Source organism: Herpailurus yagouaroundi, unplaced genomic scaffold (assembly GCF_014898765.1).
Source record: "Herpailurus yagouaroundi ecotype Mexico unplaced genomic scaffold, PumYag 159, whole genome shotgun sequence".
Classification (NCBI taxonomy): Eukaryota; Metazoa; Chordata; class Mammalia; order Carnivora; family Felidae; genus Herpailurus; species Herpailurus yagouaroundi.
In genome coordinates, this window is record NW_024412400.1 from 20,495,158 (window position 1) to 20,518,081 (window position 22,924).

General features: G+C 35.6%; 1 protein-coding gene and 1 long non-coding RNA gene across 2 annotated transcripts in view; both read left to right on the forward strand.

Annotated features, from left to right (window-relative positions):
* Positions 1 to 22,924, forward strand: part of ZNF385D (zinc finger protein 385D) — a 901,583-nt gene that overhangs the window by 530,684 nt on the left and 347,975 nt on the right. The window lies entirely within an intron of this gene.
* On the forward strand, positions 7,822 to 21,064 carry LOC121033606 (uncharacterized). The gene is made up of 3 exons (XR_005792023.1): positions 7,822 to 7,832; positions 18,180 to 18,186; positions 20,763 to 21,064. It is a non-coding gene; the product is annotated as an uncharacterized LOC121033606 (long non-coding RNA).

The window sequence follows — 22,924 nt, forward strand, 5'->3', positions numbered from 1 at the left end:
ACAAACATACATACATGTGTATGTACACATACAGGCATGCATGTGCCTTTAGGGTTAAAGAAGAAAATATTGTTATTTATTGATTTTTTATATCAACAACTTTCATAAGTATACATATTATTACATTAATATACTCCTGTATATTGACAAATGTTTTATTTGGATAAATGGACTTTTTTGCTTGCCCCAGCAGTTGTTTTTATAAAAACACCATTGCTATATAGTTTTTAAATAAAAATTGTCAAAGCCTTGGATATTTTGTCTTGAATATAATGTTAATTTCAACGTGAGGGGCAAGTCTTTGCTGATTTGCTCCGAAGTCTTATGGCCTCTGGTGGCACATTGCACTGCGATATAATGAATTTTGAAAGAAGTCGTGTTTTCATTAGTCACCTTTTGTCATCAACTTTCAGTTTTAGGTTTGCACAGATGGCCATCCTGTGTTCGGGGAACTGACAGAAATGCATTGTTTTGCATTACTACAAAGCACAGTCTGTACCCAAAATGCTTTTCTTCACAATTGCATTTTGCTTTCATGCATCATTAAATAGTGTAATAATTTAATGATTTCTCAATAAAGTGACAACTTCACCCCGGGTTTGATGTACGGCCCTGTGCAATCCATTAACATATATTGACTTTCAGTAAACTTAAGCAACGGAGACCCTTGGGAGTTACAGAGGCAGCATTTTTTTTTTCTCTTGCCACCTTACCTGACAAAGTGGCATAATCAGCTTGGATCATATGTGGGTATTACGTGCTCCATTTGCATTTACTGGTGTGTTCTTTGGAAAACATACCCTCTGTGGTTAAGGAGTTTTCTGCTCTGATATTGCTATTGAATTTTATTTCACTGGTTGAGTTTTCTGGCTCACTTCTGGGATATTGCTATTGACTGTGTGCAGAATTATCTCCTTGGGCCAGAAAATTCATCTGAACATAGCAACGCTTGACTTCATCCCCAGAGAGAGCCTGTAATGTCTGATGAAAAGAGGAGTGAATTAAAACAAAATGTGTTTATATACTACATACACATCGTGTGTGTTTGGGGGCATAGAAGAGGGCACATAGGTATGGGACATGTAATGAGTTCAAGTCCAGTAAGCCAACCTTTAGGATACAAATAGGAACTGCCAATATTCAGGAAGTTACTATAATGAAGATTTGGGTGCAATGATTCAAACCTTTAAATTGTCTGAATTGGTATGTTACTAATTTGTGTAACAACATATTTGGTCAGAATAAGCAACCATATCAACTATGGTGTTGAAATTCCTACCTACTCTCTATTTATACAGTCTTTGAAGGTTTTTATGCAGCATATCATTAATGCCAAACAAGGTGTATAATGCACATATACAGTATAAATATGACAATAAAGACACCTGTATATCCCCTCTGAGGCTTGAAAAGTAGAAAATTACAATATCTTTGAAGTCTCTTGTGTCACCCTTTTTGATTACAAACGCCTTCTCTTCTTGCTATCTTCCCAGGTAACTACTCTTCTGAATTTTGAGTGATCCATTTCTTTTGTTTACAGCTTTGTAACATACGCACCTATCTCTAGACAATATTTTATGCAGTTTTGGCGGTTTGTTTTTGATCTTTCTGTAAGTGTAAGATTCCACCTGTAGTCTTTTGTCACTTACTTTTTTCACTCAATGCTATATTTTTGAGATTCCTCCATGTTGGTGCATGCCACTTTGGTTCTTTCCCAGTCCTGTTCTTCTCCAATCTGTGGGTACACCTCACTTCACTAAGAGACTTTACCGAAGCTTCTTTCCAGAGTTTGCTCTCTTAATAATGCCAGTCAGCTTTCTTGTTCAGGTCATCTGTTATACCTTTGCATGAGTTTCTCTAGATTATATACCTAGGAATAGAATCACTGGGTTATACGATTATGCATTTTTAATTTTTCTCATTAAAATGACAAATTGTTTTTGCAAAACGGCTGTACAAATAAACATGCCTACCGGCAAAGTATGAAGCTCCCTCTTGATTCACCAACACTTAAGTTTAACTAATGTCTTACTTTTTCACAGCCTGGTGAGTGTGCAGTGGCATTGTCTTGTGATTTTAACTTTTCCTTATCACCAACGAAATTGGACATCTTTTCTCAAGCATGGTGATAATTTTTCTCATCTTCCTTGAAGTGCTCATTCAAATCTTCAGCCAAATTTCCCATTGCATTTTCCTCATTCTTCTGATTAATTTTTCTTTCCTTTTTTTTTTTTTCCCATTTCCCCACTCACCTCCCCTCTGGCAACCACTCCTCTCTTTTCTGTATTTAAGATCTTATTTCCAATTTTAAAGGGAATGGATTTCACATTTTATTTTTAAATATTATATCGGATGCATACATGATACATATATATTTGTTCATATATATATATATTAAGTGACTTCTATTGGTAAAAATAATGTTCTCAATGTTTAGTAGGTTGGGTGTTATTTTGGTTTGTTTTTGTTTCTATGATCAAATATTTTTAAATTATAAAATGCGTAATAATTTTCCAATATATTATAATCATATTTAATTTTTACTTGAACTAACCTTACATTTTTGGGACAAAATCAACTTGTTTGTAATAATTTACATATTTTAAAGTACCCTACTGAATTTTCTTATTCATCCCTTGTTGAAGATTTTTTCCACAAAGCTTATGAATGAAATTGTCATGTCGCATAATTGCCTTCTACTATCCTTGTCTCATAAAATCACTTAGGAAGATTTTCCTATAAAATTTTATGTAAGAGTAGAATTTATTTAAGATTGAAATTCTCTATTCATTAAAATTTGGTAAAACATATTTGAGAAATCATCCATACCTCTTGAGATATTTTTAAATATTGATTCAATTTACTTGATTATTGTGAGTTTATTGAAGTTTTTAATTTTTTTCCTGAATCATTCCCGATATTGCTCATTTGCACTGTGCTTGAAAAGCATGTAAATTCTACAATTTGGAAGTAAAGTGTTATAGACATATCCATTAGATAAAGCGTATTCACTGTGTTATTTATATGTATTTTCCTATTGATTTTTATATGCTTAATCTAATACTACTAAAAACTACATTTATATAACAGAGCCAAATATTATAGTAATTTCTCTTGTAGTTGTTTCAGAATTTCCTTCCTAATTTTGAAGTAATGTTATATTATATAGTTTGTTCCTACCTGGGGAATTAGTTCTAGTATCATTATGTAGAACATTTTAATCTATTATTTTTTTTTCTTATATTAATATGACAGCCCCAAAAATTCCTTTTTAGATGTTTTGTTTTTTATTTATTATTGAAGTATAGTTGATATGCAGTGTTATATTAGTTTTAGGTATACAGCATAGATTTGACAATTTTATACATTGCTCAGTGCTCGACACCATAAGTGTAGTGACTGACATATGTCACTATACGTTATTACAATAATAGTGACTACATTCCCTATGCTGTACCATGACTTATTTACATTACCATTATATTCATATATAACATTGTATGTGCACAGTAGTCTGTATTAAGTTGATGGTTGCTCAAGTTTGAACACATTCTAAAAGCACTAAATTTTTACAACCCCCTCCACCTTTTATGTATAGGACATTCTCTTTTACATCTTTTTATTTTGTGTATCTTTTCACTAAGTTTTGTAGGTATAATTGATTTTACTGGTTTTGTGTTTTAACCTCCATACTGACTTTATAAGTGATTAATCTACTATATGTTTACATTTACCTGTGAATTTTTTTTTCCTTTTATAATTTTCTTGCTACCAGTTCTGGCCTTTTCTGTCGACTTAAAGAATCCCTTCTGACGTTTCTTGTTAGGCTGGTGTAGTGGTAAAATCCTTTAACTTTTGTTTGTCTGGGAAACTCATTACCACTCCTTCAATGCTGAATGATAATCTTGCCATGTATATATAGTATTCCTGCTTGTAGGCTTTTTTTTTTTTCTTTTAGCACTTTGAATATATCATGTCATGCCACTCCCTTCTGGCCTATAAAGTTTCTGATGAAAAACTAGCCATGTGAGATTCCATTTTTATATAACTGTTTTCTCTTGTTGTTTTTAAGACTCTTTATCATTAATTTTTTGCCATTTTAATTATTACGTGTCATGACGTGTACCTCTTTGTTTTCATCTTATTTGGGGCTCCCTGTGACTCTTGGTCCTAGATATCTGTTTCCTTTCCCAGATTAGGAAACTTTTAGCTATTATTTCTTCGAATAAGTTTTCTGCCTTTTCTCTCTCTCTTCTCCTTCTGGGATCCCTATTTTGTGACTGTCATTACAGTTGATGACGTTGCAGAGGTCTCTTGACCTGTTTTCATTTTTATTATTCTTTTCATCTTTTTAATATTCAACTTGGTTGCTTTCCATTATCCTGTTTTCTTGATCACGGATCCATTCTTCTGCATCCTTTAATCTGCTGTTGATTTCCTCTAGTGGGAATCAAGACCTATTTTTCATTTCAGTGATGGAATTCTTCAGCTCTGACTTGTACTTTTTATATTTTCTATCTCTTTGTTTAAGCTCTCCTGGATTTTTCTACTCTTTTCTTAAGTCTGTTGAGTATCTTCGTGACCATTACTTTAAACTCTTTATTAGGTGTATTGTCCATTTCATTTAGCTCTTTTTCTGTGATTTTGTCTTGTTTTTCATTTAGGACATATTCCTCTGTCTCCTCATTTTGTCTACATCTCTGAGCTTGTTTCTGTGTCTTAGGTAGGTCAGATATCTCTCCTGGTCTTGAAAGTAGTAACCCTGTGTAGCAGATGTTCTGTGGCGCCACATAGCACGATCATCCCTGGGCTATCAGAACCAAGGGCTCCAGGGGTACCTTCCATGTGCGTTGCATGCAACCTCCTAGTGTGGCTGAGCCATAGTTGCTGTAGACATGGTGGTGGTTGGGGCTGGCTTTTTAGCCCAGCTGGCTGCAATGACCCAGTTCACCTGGTGTGGGCACACTGGGTAGGGTTTACACACCATGCTTTTGAGAGGTCCAACTGCAGCAGCCATGGATTTGCTGGCACTCAGTTACCTTCTGCCACAGCTGCAGACACATGGAATGGGAGGACTTCTTCCCTGCACAACTAGCTGAGAGGTTTGGCTACAGGAAATGTGGGCATGCTGGTGTGTGTGGTTATTTCCTCCTAGCCCCAGGGCAGGAGTCACTTTGGTGTGGTGCTGGTCCTGGCCAGAGCTTCCTGGCAGGTGTAGTGGGGCAGAGCTGCTTTGGAGGGATGCCTTGTGAGGCAGGAAGGTTGGGTTGGGGATGTCTGTAGAGGAGCACAGGAGAGGAACACATAGTCTTAGCAAGGTAGATAGAGAGTGCTAAAACTGGTTGTGTAAAGCTCCTGGCTATCCAGGATAGGAACACCAAGAAAAATGGCACTACCAGCACTTTTGTTTCCAGATAAATGTACCACAGATTCCTGCCTTCTGGTACATGTTCCAAGATTAGTCAATAGATCCCCTTTACCTATACACCTTGCACTTTGCAAATTTCTGTCTGTGGTGTTGTCTCAAACCAAGTTATTCAGCTTGCCGGCTCTATAAAGACACGGACTCAATTTCATATCACCCTTCTGGAGTTTAGTCCCCCCCCATTTTTAAAGTTCCCGGAGTTAAGCCCTGCTGATTTTCAAAGCCACATGTTATCGGGCCCCATCTTCCCAGTGCAAATCCCCAGTGCCAGGATTGCCCAGTGTGGGGTTTGATCCTTTTGCTTTACCATGCTTGTGATATGACTCCCATTTGTGATTAGTCTCACCAGGGGTTTGGTTCCCATCTGTGTCTCTGTCCCTCCTACCTTTTTAAGGTGGCCTTCTCTCCATAGCTAGGTGTGGAAGTTCTGTTCTGCCAGTCTTCAAGTCATTGTTAGAATTAATTGCTGTAAGAGGTAGCTGTTGCCTCAGTGTGTCTGTGGGACAAGGTGAGTTCAGGATCCTGCTATTGTGCCATCCTCCCCCCTCTGCCCACGTTCTATTTATATTTAATATTTTGCTGGTGTATATTATCCCATTGTTTCACTTTCAGATTTTTGTTATCTTGTCTTAGGTTTGAGTCTCTGTTAAAGAATATATAACTTTTTTGTTTTCCAGTTTTGTTTGACAATCTTTGTCTTTTAATTCTAGAATTTAGCCTATTTACATTAATTGTGATCATTAGTATATTTGAATCCATTTCTAACATCTTATTATATGCTTTTTATTTATTATGCTTTTTTAATATTTCCTTTTTTCCATCTCTTTTTGCCTTTTTTCTTGTTCTTTTTTCTCTATTTTATTTGTAGTTTTTGTGGCTACTCAAGAACATTTAACAGTATATTTATTACAGCCAACTATAAATTTGAATTAATATCTTTTTCCATTCCAGAAAAATATAAGCTCTTTAGAAATTGTTAATGTCAATCACCTCTCAATAGCTTATGTGCAGTTCTCTGTCATAACTTTGTTTTGATTTCTTTTCAAGATGAAAAGTAAAATAGATAATATGATAATGTTGGCTTAGAGTCATCACGATGTTCTTAATTTTTTGTCCATCACTCCATCTTTAATCTCTTTCCTTGCTTCTGGCATTTACTTCAAGCTGAAATTGCTTTTCCTATTAATACAGAGAAAATTTTAATATATACAGAATAAAAGAGAATTTCATCACCCAGCTCCCACAATTATTACAGGCCTGATAGAGGTCATTTATCTTATTTCAGTATTACCCTTCTTCCATTTCCTCACGTCTCATTCCCTAATGTATTATTTCAAGCGAATCCTAGTTTTATTTTAATCTAGAAAAATTGCAAAATATATCTCTAAGAGATAATGACTTTAAAAAAATTAACACATTATCATGATCACACCTAAATATGAGAAATAATTCCTTACTACCATCTCATATCTAGTTAACATTCATATTTCACCCAATTGTCTTATTATATTTTTATAATACTATTTAAATCAAATTTCAAACAAGGTAAAAACATGGTTTTTGACTGATAGGCCTCTTAAGTATCCTTTAAAGGATCTTTTAATCTATAAGAGCTTCCCCTCTCTGTTTGTTTTTATTAAAGAAACCAGATTATTTTTTTATAAAAGATTTTATTTTCCAAATTTGATTGATTATATCCTTTTGGTTGCATTTCACTTGTTTCTCTGTTCCCTGTGTTTTCTATAAACTAGTTGTTATACCTACAGACTTGATCTTTTTCTTTTTCAGGAATATCTTGTAGGTGATTCTGTGTACTTTCTCTTGCATTCTCTTAAAATGTACAAAATATTTTATTGTCTTTTTTTAAAATTCAGCTTGTGGGTCAAGTTTACCTTTACCCATTCATTATACAGTTCATCATCAATTAGCCTTTTACTAAATAATTGAGCAATGATAGGTTATCATGGCCTAGGTACATAATTTTAGTAGAGTTTGTAAAACAATGATATTGTAATTCTATCTTTTGCATTAATTAACTGGAATTATTTTATAAAGAAACACCACTCCTCATCAATTGTTTGGTTTACAATTTACACAAGAAAGGCAGAATAAATACTTTCCTTGTTTTCTGAGTTTTTAGATTAATTAATTGGTGCCATATATTAGCAATTTCCCAATATGTCTGAGTTCTATTTTATTTTGTTTTTTTTTAACTGAGTTTTCACATCTTAATATGTTTTTGTTGTTAAAACTGCCCCCTCCTGAGAAGTAGAAGACCCTTCTACTGATTCTTAGACTTTTAAAATTACCATGATAGTCTTTGATAAGATTTCTTGCTTTCTATTATGAAAATATATTCTGGTCTCATCTTGAATATTTTGTCTCCCAGTCCTGAGAATCAGCTGTTGTCCCAAGAAGTTCTCGTTCTTCTAAGTAGGAAATGTTATTTAAAGACCACAATCTCAGTGATTAGAGTGTTCATAGCTACTGCATTTGTCATTGTTTCCAGAATTTTTCAGTATATGAGCTAGGAAATAGGATTTATTAAATAATAAGTTTGCTAGTATTTTCAATTCAAATTTAAGATTTCAGGTTATCTTTTTAATGTCTCTGCTTTTTGCATTTGTATCCCTTTTCTATATCCTTTCTCCTACATGGAAAATGGGATCACTAAAGACCTTGACATACTTACTTATTTCACACTATTATATATAATAATATGATTACCATTGAAGTTATTTTTGTAATTTATTTTATCCTTTGGATATATTCACCAAGAGTGTACATTCCAAGTTCTTTGTTTAAATTCCTCAAAATAACTCTTATCTGTGTGGTTAAGTCCCCAACTTATATTTTTAATTTAGTAATGTGACTGGTGAATGCTTTTTCCACATCAATTGATAAAACCCTGTGGTTTCTAGCTATAGATTGAAGGATTATTTCGATTGATTTAAATTACTTTTTTTAACATTTGTTCATTTTTGAGAGATGGAGACAGAGTGCGAGTGGGGGAGGGGCAGAGAGAGAGAGGGAGACACAGAATCTGAAGCAGGCTCCAGGCTCTGAACTGTCAGCACAGAGCCTGATTTGGGGCTCAAGTCCATGGACCGAGAGATCATGACCTGAGCTGAAGTCAGATGCTTAACCAACTCAGCCACCCAGGCGCCCTTAGATTGATTTTAAAATATTGTATCTGCCTTGCATTCCTGGAATAAACCCCACTTGATCATGGTATATATTTTTGCATACATTGCTAAATGTGATATGCTAATATTTTGTTTACTTTTCTGTCAGTGTTCACAGGGGATACTGGTCTGTGACATTTTTTATATTATTTTTGTCCAGTTTTGGTATCAGTAGTGCTGATCTCATAAATACATTGAGAAATGTTCCCTTCTCTTATATTTTCTGATAGAGATTGTGTGAAACAGCTATGATTTCTTCCTGACATGTTTTGAAGATCCATTGAAGCAATCTGTGCCTAGATATTTTTTTTTTTCAGAAAGTTTTCGTTTTTTTGTTTAGTATGAATTTAATTTCCTTTTTAGGTATAGCTCTATTCAGGTTATCTATTGGTTTTCTGTTCATTCCTCTGTGGTTTTGCTCTTCTCTCCTTTACTGCCTACTTGTTTATTTCTTGGTATTTGATTTTAATTTATCTTTAGTGTTTTTGAATATATATCTCTGCATAGTGATTTTAGTGGTTGCTCTAGGGTTTTCATCGATTCCAAAGATATCACAATTTATGATCTTGCTTCAATATGTTATGACTTCAAAGGGAATGTAAAAACCTGAACACTTTTTAGGTCCCTCTTCCTCCCTCACCTTCGTAATATAATTATCTCACATGTCACCTGTATATTCATTGAAAATCACATCAGAAAGTAGTATCATTTTTGCTTTTAATTATCAAACATTATTTTGTAAACACAAAAGGGTAAGAATGCCATATTATGCTTACCTGGATATTTACCATCTCTGTTGTTGTTATTTATTTGCTTCTGAAAACATTTAAAGTTTCTATTTTTTTTCTTTGCTGAGACTTTCATTTTCCTTCTTTCCCACCCTGTCTCCAAGAGTGTTTGTAATTGCTTGCTGGAGCATTTCAGGATAGCTGCTTTAAAGTCTTCATCAGATAATTCCAACATACGTGTCATCTTGGCATTTGGTAATTTGATTATCTTTTCTCATTCCAGTTGACGTTTTCCTAATTCTAGATGTGATGGGCAATTTTGCATTATATCCTAAATATCTGATGTTATTAGACTCTGGTTCCTATTTAATTCTTCTGTTACAGTATGTAGGCAACCCTTGAAGTTTAGAATGCATGTCCTGGCTGTCCTTCATGGGCTGTGGCTCAAATGTCAATTTAGTTTTGAAAGTCTTTGCAGTACTATTTATTCTCATCTGTCCCACTTGTGTCCTACCCTGAGGCCAGTTGAAACCGGCAGCGTTCCACACCATTGTTCAGTTCTAAGGGCTTTTGCAATGTTGATTATGTTTGGTTTTCTGGGCTGCTCCAGGATGTGCCCTGGGATTACACATACTGATCTAAAGCATTGCTTTATCTAGCTCACTTCTTTCCTTAGTCCTTCCCTCACTTGCTAGTTAGAAGAGTGAGGTGATTTGCTCCCTTGCTGTCCTTACTCAGGGCAGGAGAGGAATAGTCAATAATGTTCTACCCAACAGTCTCAATGGCCATAGCACTGACAAAGGGAAAGGGAGGTATGGGGCTTGCATTAGTGCAGGGAGGTGCTAGTCAACAGGGTTCTCCGCACACTCTCTACAACTGCCATGCCGAGAGGGGAATGTGATGCATGCCATTTCTGCTTGCATTCACTTATCACAGAGGGGGATGGTCAATGGGCAACTTCCCACAGTCTTTGAGGCCACAGCACCCAGTACCAGGTGGGGAGTCTCAGGGTCTGGTGTTTGCTTAGAGAAGGGCAGCATATTCAGAAGGGATTTTTGTCCCAGGTCCATTTGTAAAGAGAGTGTGTTTTTGTGGGGTGACTTTTTTAAGAAGTTTCCTTGTACTATTTGTTTAATTCAGTCCTACAAGCATGCTCAAATTAACTTTTTCTATGTATCTCAGTAATTCTGATACTTGTTTGTTTATATTCTGTCACTTTTATTTTACGTAAAAGCATAGTAATTAGATGACCATTTTGTCTTTTTAAGTTTAAGAACTAAGCTCCTTAATAAACTCTCTATGAGTTCTGGTCTTATCCTTATCATTTAAACTATCTAAGAAATACTTACTCTCATAGTTTTCATGTTTTATGGCATTTTCTTATGCTATACATATTTTTTAAAAGATTAGTGCTAATGATTATATGTGGATATATGACATTATGTAGTTCATATATATATTGTAGTCATGTTAAAATAAAGATATAAAATATACATTTACTACCTTACTTTTGACCATTGGCACATTCAAGTTTTCATAAATTATATAATTTTTGCACGTATCATACAACGTCTTATATGACATACGTGGTAATATACATTTGTAAATTAGTTTTCACGTTTTCTTAAAGTGTTAATTTTATTTTCCTTCATTATTTGCTTTATATTTCTAAACCTCTTCGTTTTCTACAACTATTTTTCCTCACCCATAAAAATTATCTATAGCATGAATTTTTGTTTTGGGAAGAAACCTAGTAGGTTGTAGCAAAGCCTATTTCAGAAAATGCATATTAAAATTGAGGACCTATGACATCTCTCATCTTCTCTGTGGAATCAATATCTGATAAAACTTTTGCATGTGAAGCAGATGGAGAATCTTATGTTTTCTTATAATTCAAGGGAAGACAGGACTATGTGCTTGGCATGCCAGTAGTCGTCACAATTGACTTTCTAGGCAATGAGAATATCAGGATGAGTTACGGAATAGACAATTTGGAAAGAGCAGATTTAAAAATCAATTTAAAGAGTTTATATATTATATGTAAGAAATTACTTTCTATTTCTTATCAGCACAATGCAGCTCCTGTCTGTGGACACCATAAGAAGTTTCTGACAGCATTTGGAGATATTTTGAGCCAAAGTGAACTGCTTTCTGGTTTTCTAAACTCAGTACCTTAGCAAAGTCAAGATGACCCTATTAATATCTGTAATCCCCATGGGCAAATCTTTCAAAACTTTCTTCCTAATCATTGATTTCTACCCGTAATTTCATCATGTCACTTGTTAATAAGACATATGCCAATGCCCATAGGTAAAATTATATCAATGACAAAAGATTCAGGAAATCAGGGGACCTTCTTAGTATTTTTACTATTTGAAGCAGTTGTCGTGCAGAGGGGAGAATATTGTTAGCACTGAGCTACCTCTTCCTTTCTAAAAATGATAATATTGCTAATATATTCAGAAGAGTTCTTCATTTTTTTTTTTTTTCCAAGAGCTTGGTTATATTTTCAGAAGTTACTGAGAGGATTAATTTCAACTTAGGTGAAAGGAGGCTGATAGGAAACAGTAATCCATGATGCCAGTCCACAAGACTATTGGCTTTTCAACTCGCTATCCTTAGGCAAGGTACCATCTTTCTGCCGTTTGATCTGAAGATGAAAGGACTAATCTATCTCCAGACGTCAACAATACAGTCCAGGCAACAAAGGAATTGTGAAGGCTAGAAATAGCAAGGACAAACTAACTCGGTCTTTCCTATTGCAAAGGGTTTACCTAAATGCCCCAACCAGAAACTTTGGCTTACGTATAATTGATTGTCACTGTGTCACAGGGACAGCCCCACTTCAAGGAAGGCTGAGAAATATTGATACCCCAACTTAATCGGGGCTCTATTTGTAAACAGAACTAGAAGACTAGAGAGTGGAAAGTTATCTAAAATACGTGCCACTGTGTTCAATATATTTAAGTTTCTTTCATATTAGGACCTCGGGAGATTTATAGCCATTTTTTCTTATTGCAAAATGTATGTTTATGCGTGTGTATTTGTACGCAGAAGAGAGAGTAGGAAGCACATGTATACAATAACGTATATATACAATGACAACTGTGAAGAAAAATGTTAACCATTATTCATCAAGCATAGAGACTTTTGATTGACAAATTATTTTTTTTCATTACTTCTTAATACTGGTTTTGGCTTCCTATATCTTGTTCAATTTATTGCAGTGTCAGGGGAAAATAATAAAAATAGAATCTATACTAAGCTATTCTGTTTTCAAACACATTTGGCCAAACATGAAGTTAGACCTACATCAAAATTAAGATTTAAATTATTGGCACAAGACAAATATCCAGGAAATAATTTTCTTCTGTAAATTTAGTTTAGATCCTAAAGATAGTGTAGATTTTGAATTTAGCAGAAGAAAGTCGGTAACTGTGATCTTATCATATTTATTATGACTTTATCTACCTCAGGGAGCACATTATCAAAAAAATATTATCAAAGAAATGGATTGACTTTGGGGTCTCTGTACTGATGATGTTTCACTTAGTCTGTATTCTTAATTTATTTTAACAAAGTAACTACAGTAAAATTTATTTTTATGGGTTACATATAAGGATTGAGTAAATAGCTCAGTCTCAGAGCCTCTCAGAGACTTTCTTCAAACTGTCCTTAGCAGTGAGATCATTTCAAACACCAGTATATTTAGAGATGCCATTAAAAAACAAAGGTTGCTATTCTAAAAAAGCTTAAGAAATAATATAAATGGAGCTTTTGTTTTGTTAAAAATACAAAAGAAGAAGAAGCTCAAAGACCCTAGCAAATATTTTTTTCCATGATTCCATTCCACTAATACCAAAGTTAGTTATTTAAATATATCCTTAAGTATACTATGTATTTGGCATGATAAGGATTGATACATAATACTTACTAATGAGAATTAGAATATCTTCTCTACTGTATTTTTTACCTCAATACTATTTTTGACAATGAAAATGAAATAGTATCTACAAGAAACTTGAAAGCTAAGCCGTATTATATGTGTAACCTGTATTCCTGGTTTTCTCTTTACTTTTTATCTCGATAGTCAAGTTAAATCAGCATTAAGATACCTAAAATCTGTTGCAGGTTTTTACAAGATAAATGATTAGGACAAATTAGAGTTACTCTTCACCATTATTGTATCGTAAACCAATATATTCTAAACCTGCACCAGATGGTCACTACTGACCACTTACCAAGTGGCAAGGCCAAATACAGGTGCACGTCAAGTATAAAGCAAACTTCTAGGGCTTTGTTCTAAAAAAGAATGCAAACTACCTCATTTTTTTATATTTTTATATTACTTTTTTATATTATTTACATATTTTTTATATTATTTACATGTTGAGATATGCTTTGAATATATTAAGTTATATAAAATATGCTATCAAAAATTAACTTCAGCTCTTTTTTTACTTTTTAAAATGTGGCTTCTAGAAAATTTACCTAACACATGTAATTTGCATTCTGTTTTTATTGAATGGTGCTAGTCTAAATCCTTCACTTCCTCTTTCTTTCTTTCTTTCTTTCTTTCTTTCTTTCTTCCTTTCTTTCTTCTGATTTTCCACAATAGTGTGGACTATGAAATGGACTAGACTGACGTCAGAAAAATAGGAGGGATTGGCACTGATTTCAGAAAAAGTGCGCATAGGCAATGCAATTTCCATCTGGAGGCATATTAATGGCTTCCAAGTTTGGCTTTTATTGTAAAAATTACTGCTGATGTTTTCTGACCATGCATGTTATAAGGTTTCTCTCCTTAAGGTTCTTATTCCAGGTCAAGGGGAAGTTTCCAGGGTTTGTGTTTTAACAAGAGCCTCAAGTAACTTTTCTGACCAGGAAAATTGGGAACCCATGAGTGGAAGGAAATACAAACACAAAGGTTTATGGGTTGATTTGAAAGTTAAATGTCATTACTATATAACATATGTTTCCTTGCACTGACAACATCTATAAACAATTAGGCATGTGTGGTTTGGAAGAAGAAATTCTAGAATGACATTGTGCCCTTTTCCCCTATAAAAAATATCACTGGTTTTATGTATACTTTTATTATGATCTCACTTAACCATAAAACAAACTCTCTCTAGACCATGTAGTTTCCTTTGGTTCTGATTAACTAGAATAAAATAGTAGTATCATATCTAACAGAGGAAGTAGATTTTAAAACTAAAATGGGTGGTACAGAGCACTTGGAAAATAGAATTCTTGGAGGGGATTGCTGGTGATCCTGATAATATTTTAGAAAGGGAGTGAGCAAGAGTCGTGATAAAATGGTGTTGGAGTCTATATCAGCATGAGAATTATTGTATACCTATGTCATAACATTCTCATTTCTGATAATGCAAAATTTAATATAATAAAATTAAAAATGGAAGTAAGGAAGAGAATGGGAGGAAGGAAGGAAGAGCATGGAAGGAAGGATGGAGGGAAGGAAGGAAGGGAGGGAGAGAGGAAAGGAGGAAAGAAGGGAGGAAGGGAGGGAGGGAGGAAGGAGGAAGGGAGGGAGGAAGGAAGGAGACAAGAAAAGAAGAAGGAAGGAAGGAAGGAAGGAAGGAAGGAAGGAAGGAAGGAAGGAGAGAAGAAAGGAAAGAAGGCAGGGAAGCCCCACTTAAGTAACAGGCAAATAAGCATATCAATTGTGTAGGGCAAATGAGAATAAGGGTGTATGCAACACTGTTTATTAAAATACTGTTTATTTATAGACATTGTATTTTTACTGTTCCCAAACCATATTGAAAGTGACCTCTTCCAGATTCCCATCATCTGGTCAATGGAGGTAAGTAGAAAGAATATGTAGCAGGCATTTCACCCAGATGCTAATTATCCAGGGGGAAGCGTTTCATTTTCTGTGAGATCTCATGCTCCAAGCCGTTTTCCATGATTTCCTCATGCCTTTTTTTTTTTAAGTTTATCTGTTTATTTTTGACATGGAGAGAGCAGTCCCGAGCACATGTAAGTTGGGGAGGGACAGAGGAAGAAGGAGAGAGAGGATCCCAAGGAGGCTCCTCTGTGCCGTCAGATGTAGGGCTCAGTCTTATGAATCAGGATATCATGACCTGAGCCAAAATCAAGAGTGGGAGGTTTAACCACCTGAGCCATGTAGACAACCCTCCATGTCTGCGTTAGAGCCATTTCACTGGTTCATTTCTCTACTTGACAGATGGGAGAGGAGAAAGTTAGATACACTCTTTTCAGGAATACTATACTCTTGGCAACTCTGAGGTTAGTTGAGATGGGGGAGAAATCCTAATGTCAGGGGTGGGATGGCCCAAGATCATTGAGCTCATTCATTTTATAAATGACAAACTTGGTCTTCAGGGGAGCCACAGGTCCAAGTCATATGATCAGAGACAAACCTCTGAATCATAGAGGGGTCTTTTGTTATTTTCCATGTGACTTCTTGTCTGTAAGACTCTAAGATGCATCTTTCCCGGAGTTGGAGTTTCAGCACTCTTCCATTCTTCTCAGTAATGACAGAAAATGTGTTTCCAAACTTCTGGGCTTATTTCTTATTTTACAATATGATTTGTGTTACCACATACCTTCCAAAATACTTAAAGATGAATACTACTATATATGGTTGCAAAAGGAAGCTAAAATACCATGCCTATGAGTAAAACAAACAAAAAACAAAAACAAAAAAACAACCCCTCCCCCCAAAGAAACACCAGTTAAAACATTAGTGACTATAAACTACAATATTGCAAGTCCTGGATGGAGTCTCTAGCCAGCATTATCCTAAAGAAATTTCTGTAGTGATGAAAATGTTCCTTATTTGTGCTTTCCAGTATGGTAGCCAGGAGCCATATGTAGCTATCAAGCACATGAAATATGATTGTTTTAACTGAGGAGTTTGTAATTTTTTTAATTTAAATTAATTTAAAAAGCCACATATGACGAGTGGCTATCGTATTGGATAGCATGGCTGTATTCTAGACTCTTCTAGGAAGTTTTGCTGTGGTTTAAACTTTAATTTCTCAAAGAAAAAATAATGATAATTATAAAATTTTTATCCGTAAGACTGATTTTACACGCAGCATTCTTTCTAATAATAAAGCAATGGAAGAAAATAGGGTAAGATAGTGGATACCATGTAAATATAGTAGTATTGAACTAAGATAGACCCACCTACATCGTTTATGATCCTGGACAAATTACTTAGTCTCTGTGATACTCAGCTTTCTCATCTATAAAATTAAGTAAATAATGCAAATAAAAATTTAAACCACTTTACATTAAGCAAATTATGAAGAATCTGAAGACAAGAGAGGCTAAAATGAATTGCCTAGGGATGAACAGCTTTGAAGTGGATGGAGGAATTCAAATTCTTGTCTTCTGATTGTACCCATGTAGTTTTCATACACTGCGGGGCTCCACTTTTTGCAAAGCTTCACAAATGCAAGAAATACCACTTCCTCTACTTTTGAATCATTTTTTATTCATACTCATTCCGTTTTCCCTGAGGAAATTGAAGCACTTCCTTGGTGATAGATTTACTTAATTTTTCATCTGATTGATTTCTTAAAAACTTTACTCTTCACTGGTAACTGCCATCATCACATGTGTGTTCGTTTCAATTATAGTTCACAAATAGAGACCAATTTAGCCTTTTCCATTTGAGACAGCATTGCATTTCATCATGTAAGAAAGAAAATTAAAAATTCATAAAGGACAAGAATTGTGAACAATAGGCACGGGGAATAAAAAAATACTATTCTGTTTACTAAAACAACCACGCCAAACACATTTTAATTTAGTCATAATTGTCTGCAAATAGTTTCACTATGGGTAAAAAATGTGCAGTAGTTTTCATTTGCCCTGGGACTGTGCTAATTTCTCAGCTGAAATAATTTACACGTTTTTAAAAAAAATCCCTTAACTTTGGTTTTTGATGTTACTTCTAGCAAAGATTACGTCATTGTCTAAACATGAAATGAAACTCTACAGAACTTGACAATATGCCTATTGAATTTGAAAAATACTGAATTTCTCATTCCAAATGACAATGCCACAGAGGCTGCGTGCAGTTTCAAAACGAGCAATGATTAATTATCCCATGGGGACATGTTAAAGCATTTTCCCCTTCCACCAATTTGATTTCCAAGACTCCTGGGATAAATGATTCCACGCAAACTTTATCTCATATGGAGATATTAAAAAACTACTTGAATTTGTCCTATTTCAGAAAGCCTCAAAGATGGTGAAGCCTGAGAAAAATGCTTTTTGTTTCTTAACGTTCTGTGAAAGTTGCATTATTATTTGAAATATGACAGGGATGGTATATGCATCTTTTATGTACTAGAACAAACATGGACATTGCCTTGAACTGTTTTCACACCTATTCTATATATTTGTAAAGAAAAATATTTTTCTTTATTGTAAAATTAACCTGAAAACTGAAACATTTTTTTTTATTTTTTAATATATTTTTTTCAACGTTTATTTATTTTGGGGACAGAGAGAGACAGAGCATGAACGGGGGAGGGGCACAGAGAGAGAGGGAGACACAGAATCAGAAACAGGCTCCAGGCTCTGAGCCATCAGCCCAGAGCCAGACGCAGGGCTCGAACTCACGGACCGCGAGATCGTGACCTGGCTGAAGTCGGACGCTTAACCGACTGCGCCACCCAGGCGCCCCAAAACTGAAACATTTTAAAAGGCTATTTTAGGGGCACCTGGGTGGCTCAGTCGGTTGGCGTCCGACTTCGGCTCAGGTCATGATCTCTCGGTCCGTGAGTTTGAGCCCCGCGTCGGGCTCTCGGCTGACAGCTCAGAGCCTGGAGCCTGTTTCAGATTCTGTGTCTCCCTCTCTCTCTGACCTTCCCCCATTCATGCTCTGTCTCTCTCTGTCTCAAAAATGAATAAACGTTAAACATTTTTTTTAAATAAAAGGCTATTTTATTGTGGAATATTTAGCCTTAATGCTGAGTTCTGGGACCATAATTCATGTGCACAGTTATTGAAGCATCTTGATTTAAAATAGCAATGACTATATCTACTCTTATGCAGGAAAAAAAGCCTTGTCTAGACACTTTTTAGAAAACTGTTAACAAATGAAAATATGGCAAGAAAATGAGAAGTGAAAGAAAATGGTTACAGTGGACCCTCCTGACCCACCTTGATCCTGGCAGATCACGTTTACCATTTGAGGGCCATTCTTCCACCCTCACATTTGGTGCTTTGCTTCTCAGGTGTCCCCTGTACCCGTGACCCTCTTTGGAGAACTGCCTTTATGTTCCTGGAGCTGCTTTGTTCATATACACGGAGAACTAGAGTGGCGAAGGGATTTTTATCCCATAAGGGAGACCTTACAAGTGACTCGCAGCCACCTTGCCTTGACTTGAGACAAACTTCAGTAATTAAAACTCCAAAGCTCCCTGCTGCAAGATCAAAATTGCCTAAATTCCCACCCTTGCCTCTTTTTTCCCTTCCTTGCACTCCTTCTTGACTCCCTTATTTCTCCTGGGAGCACTTTCCAATCAATCTTTTGCACATGCATCTTTGAAAACTTAACCTTTGCTTAGGTCTAATGGCTTTCAAAGCATTTCATAAACATTATGTAATTAACCTGCCCAGATGGGCAGGTAAGCATTTGTATCCTTATGTGACAGATGAGGAAGCAAAGGCTCAGAGATTACATGACTTGCTCGGGTTCACACAGATGGTGAGATGGACTGCCAGCACAGTGGTCTATTGAGGATGTTCCTACCTCCAGAGCAGGAAAACATCACGTGATTCACTTGGCCTATGTGAACCTCCTTGCCTGTCACCCATGCACATACAGTTTAGGTTGCACCTGCTACACTTCATAAACCAAAACGGATCCCCTCTGAAAATAAAATTCCTTTTCTGCGTGATAAGGTGCTGGTTCACGTGTTTTATTTATTTGAAGATATCTATTACATAGATATCGTTTTGACTCTGTGCTTTTGAAGGGGCTCAGAATCTTCAGCATCAGCTTTCTTAAACGAAGTAAAAACAAGTTGTTTTGGAAACGATATTGCAAAATCCTTTCCAAAGAAGTGAGTCTGTTTTCCTATGGGAATAATAATTGAATTTATCAAAGAAAGGTTTTTCATATTCATATTTGAAGCTCAAAGCCTTTCTTATTCTCTACTCATGGGAAACAATATTTAGCATATGCTAACTCCTTTATAATTATAAACTCCTGGACAATATTGGAATTATAATCTATAGTAGCTAATGTGTATCATTTTCATGAGCCATTAATTAGATTTTTATGCACAATTTCCTTGTCTTTCAGGAAACATATTGACTATACACTTCTGTAGCCTCTGATTGCCAGTGTGTGACTTGGGCAGTAGCTTTTAAGAAAGCCATCCAATCTCTTACAAAAGTTAAAAGTCATATACTTTCCTCTTTGTGGAGAGAGGTATTATTTCTTGATTGTTTATGTTTTCCTTTTAGTGTTCACAAGCAGTCATTAGTTCCTTATAGATGTCATAGCTTCTAAATCACCCAAGTTTCAGTACCTCTAAGATAATAAGAACATTTATCTATAGCTCCCAGTTTTAAGATGGCAAATGACATGGTCTCTGTCTCCAAGCCACAGAAGCTGCATGAACAGTCCACTGCCATCTCATACCAGTGTGGCCTTCCTGTCTGATGGCTTTGCCATAGTCAATTCATAATGCAAGTGCTTTGGCCAGAGAGGCAATGGAAACAGAGCCTCAGTTAAGTTCCAGCTCCATTAGCTGGAAGTTTGTACTAAAAATAGATACAAAGGTAAAGAGAATGAACTGGTAATAACAATTAAAAAACAAAATCTCAACAAAGAAAAGCCCAGAACCATGTGGTTTCACTGGTGAATTTTATCAAACATTTAAAAATGCAGGAACACCAGAGGGGGAACAAACACTTCCTAACCCATTCTATGAGGCCAGCATTACCCTGATCCCAAAACCAGATAAAGACACCAGAAGAAAACTGTAGACAGATAACCATTTTTAATATCAATGCAAAAATCCTCAAGCAAATCCTAGCAAACTGAATCCAGCAGCCTATTAAGAGTATTATACATCAGGATCAAGTGGAATTTATCCCAAGAATTAAGAGTAATTCAATGTATGAAATCAATCAATGAATATTCCACATTAATAGAATGAAAGGAAAAAATAAAATGCGTGGTTATCTCAATTGATGCATAAAAATCACTTGACAAAATCCAATACTGTTTCATGATTAATAACAAAACAAAACAAAACAAAACACTCAAACCAGTAATAGGCGCCAACTTCTTGAATGTGGTAAAGGGCATTTATGAAAAACTCACAGCTAATAGTTTACACAAAGGCGAAAGGTCAAGTATAAGACGAATATGCTAATGCTGGAGGTTCTAGACAACACTTAGACAAGGTGCTAGTAATGAATGAACAGTTTGAAAACTGAAGTTAAGAAACAGTTGCATTTACAATGGCATATAATAATAGTAAATTTAACCAAGGAGGTGCATGACTTATAGTGAAAACTAAAAAACGTTGTTGATGAAAGTTAAAGAAGACCTAAGTAAATGGAGAGAAAGTTCATATTCATGTGTTGGAAGACTTAATATTGTTAAGATGGCATTTGTTACCCAAAGCACTCTACAGATTTAATGCAATCCCTATTAAAATCTCAATGGACATTTTTATATAAACTGACAAGCTGATACTAAAATTCACGTGGGGGCGCCTGGGTGGCTCACTTGGTTAAGCGTCTGACTTCAGCTCAGGTCATGATCTCCTGGTTCCTGAGCTTGAGCCCCATGGCGGGTTCTGCCCTGACAACTCAGAGCCTGGAGCCTGCTTTGGATTTTGTGTCTCCCTCTCTCTGCCCCTCCCCTGCTCGCTCTCGCTCTCTCTCTATCAAAAATAAATAAACATTAAATTTTTTTTTTAAATTCACATGGGATTGCAGGGCATCTCAAATAGCCAAAGCCATCTTGAAAAGGTAAAACAAAGTTAGGCAACTCACGCTTCCCAATTTCAAACCTTCCGATAAGCCAAAACAATCAGAACAGTATAATACTGGCAAGAGGACAGACATAGACAACTGGAGTAGAACTGAGAGTCTTGAAACAAACCCATAAGTCTGGGATCAATTGTTTTTCAACAAAGGTACTACTGTACCATTCTATAGGAAAAGAATAGTCTTTCAACAAAATTTCTGGGATAACTGGTTATCCACATGCAAAAGAATTCATTGGACCCTGTGTCACTCCCTATATAAAAACTAACTCAGAAGGAATCAGGGGTGTCTGGGTGGTTCAGTCAGTCAAGCCTCTGACTTCGGGTCAGGTCATGATCTCACTGTTCATGGGTTTGAGTCCCATGTCAGGCTCTGTGCTGACAGCTCAGAGCCTGGAGCCTACCTCAGATTCTGTGTCTCCCTCTCTCTGCCCCTCCCCGACTCATGCTCTCTCTCTCTCTCTCTTTCTCAAAAATAAACATTAAAAACAATTTTTTTAATAAAAAAAAGGAGTCAAAGACCTAAATGTAAGTACTAAAGTCTTAGTAGAAAACATAGGTGTAAATCTTCATGGAATTTGACAATGAATTCTTAGATAAGATTCCAAAAGAACCAGGAATAAAAGAAAAAAGATATATTTTATAAAATTATCTTTCAAAATTTAAAAAAATGTATATTCATCAAAGGATACTACCAAGAAGGTCAAAAGACTACCTACTGAATGGGAGAAAATATCTGCAAACCATGTATCTGATAAGGATCTAGTAACTTGCATATAAGGAACTCTTACAAGTCAATAACTAAAAGGTAAACAACCCAACTGAATCTCCACACACTTCTCTAAAAAGGTTATAAAAATGGCCGAAAGCACATGAAAATATGTCAACGTTGTTAGTCATTAGGGAAAGGCAAATCACAACCACAATGATATTTCACTTTGCCCCCACTGGAGTGGCTGTAATTAAAACACCACCACCACCACCTGAAATAAGGAGTGTTGCTGAGTGTGTACAGACATTGGAACACTCACATATTGCTTGGAGAAATGTACGTTGATACAGCCACTGTGGAAAATAATTTGCTAATCACTGTATGATCCAGAAATTCCACTCCAAGTTATATACTCAAAAGAACTGATAATAGATGTTTAAAAAACTTGTATAGGAATGTTCACTGTAGCACTATTCCCAACCACCAAAAGGGGGAAAGAACCCAAATGTCCATCAACTGTGAGAAACCAGGCACAAAGGGTCACATACTGCATGATTCCACTCGTGTAAAATATCCAGAATAACTAAATCCCTGGAGACTCAAAAGAGTAGGGTTTACAGAGGCCAAACAGAGTGGGTAATGGGGAGAAACTGCTCAGTGGGTATGAGGTTTCCCTTTGGCATGGTGACAATATTTTGGAACTAGATATGGGTAATCATTACACAACATTGTGAGTGTACTAAATTCCACTGAACTGCACTCTAAAATGGTTGATTTTGTGTTATGTAAATATTACCTCAATGAAAAAAACAGTTTATCACAGAATTCAAAATAGCTCCCAAGATCCCCACCTCCTCGTG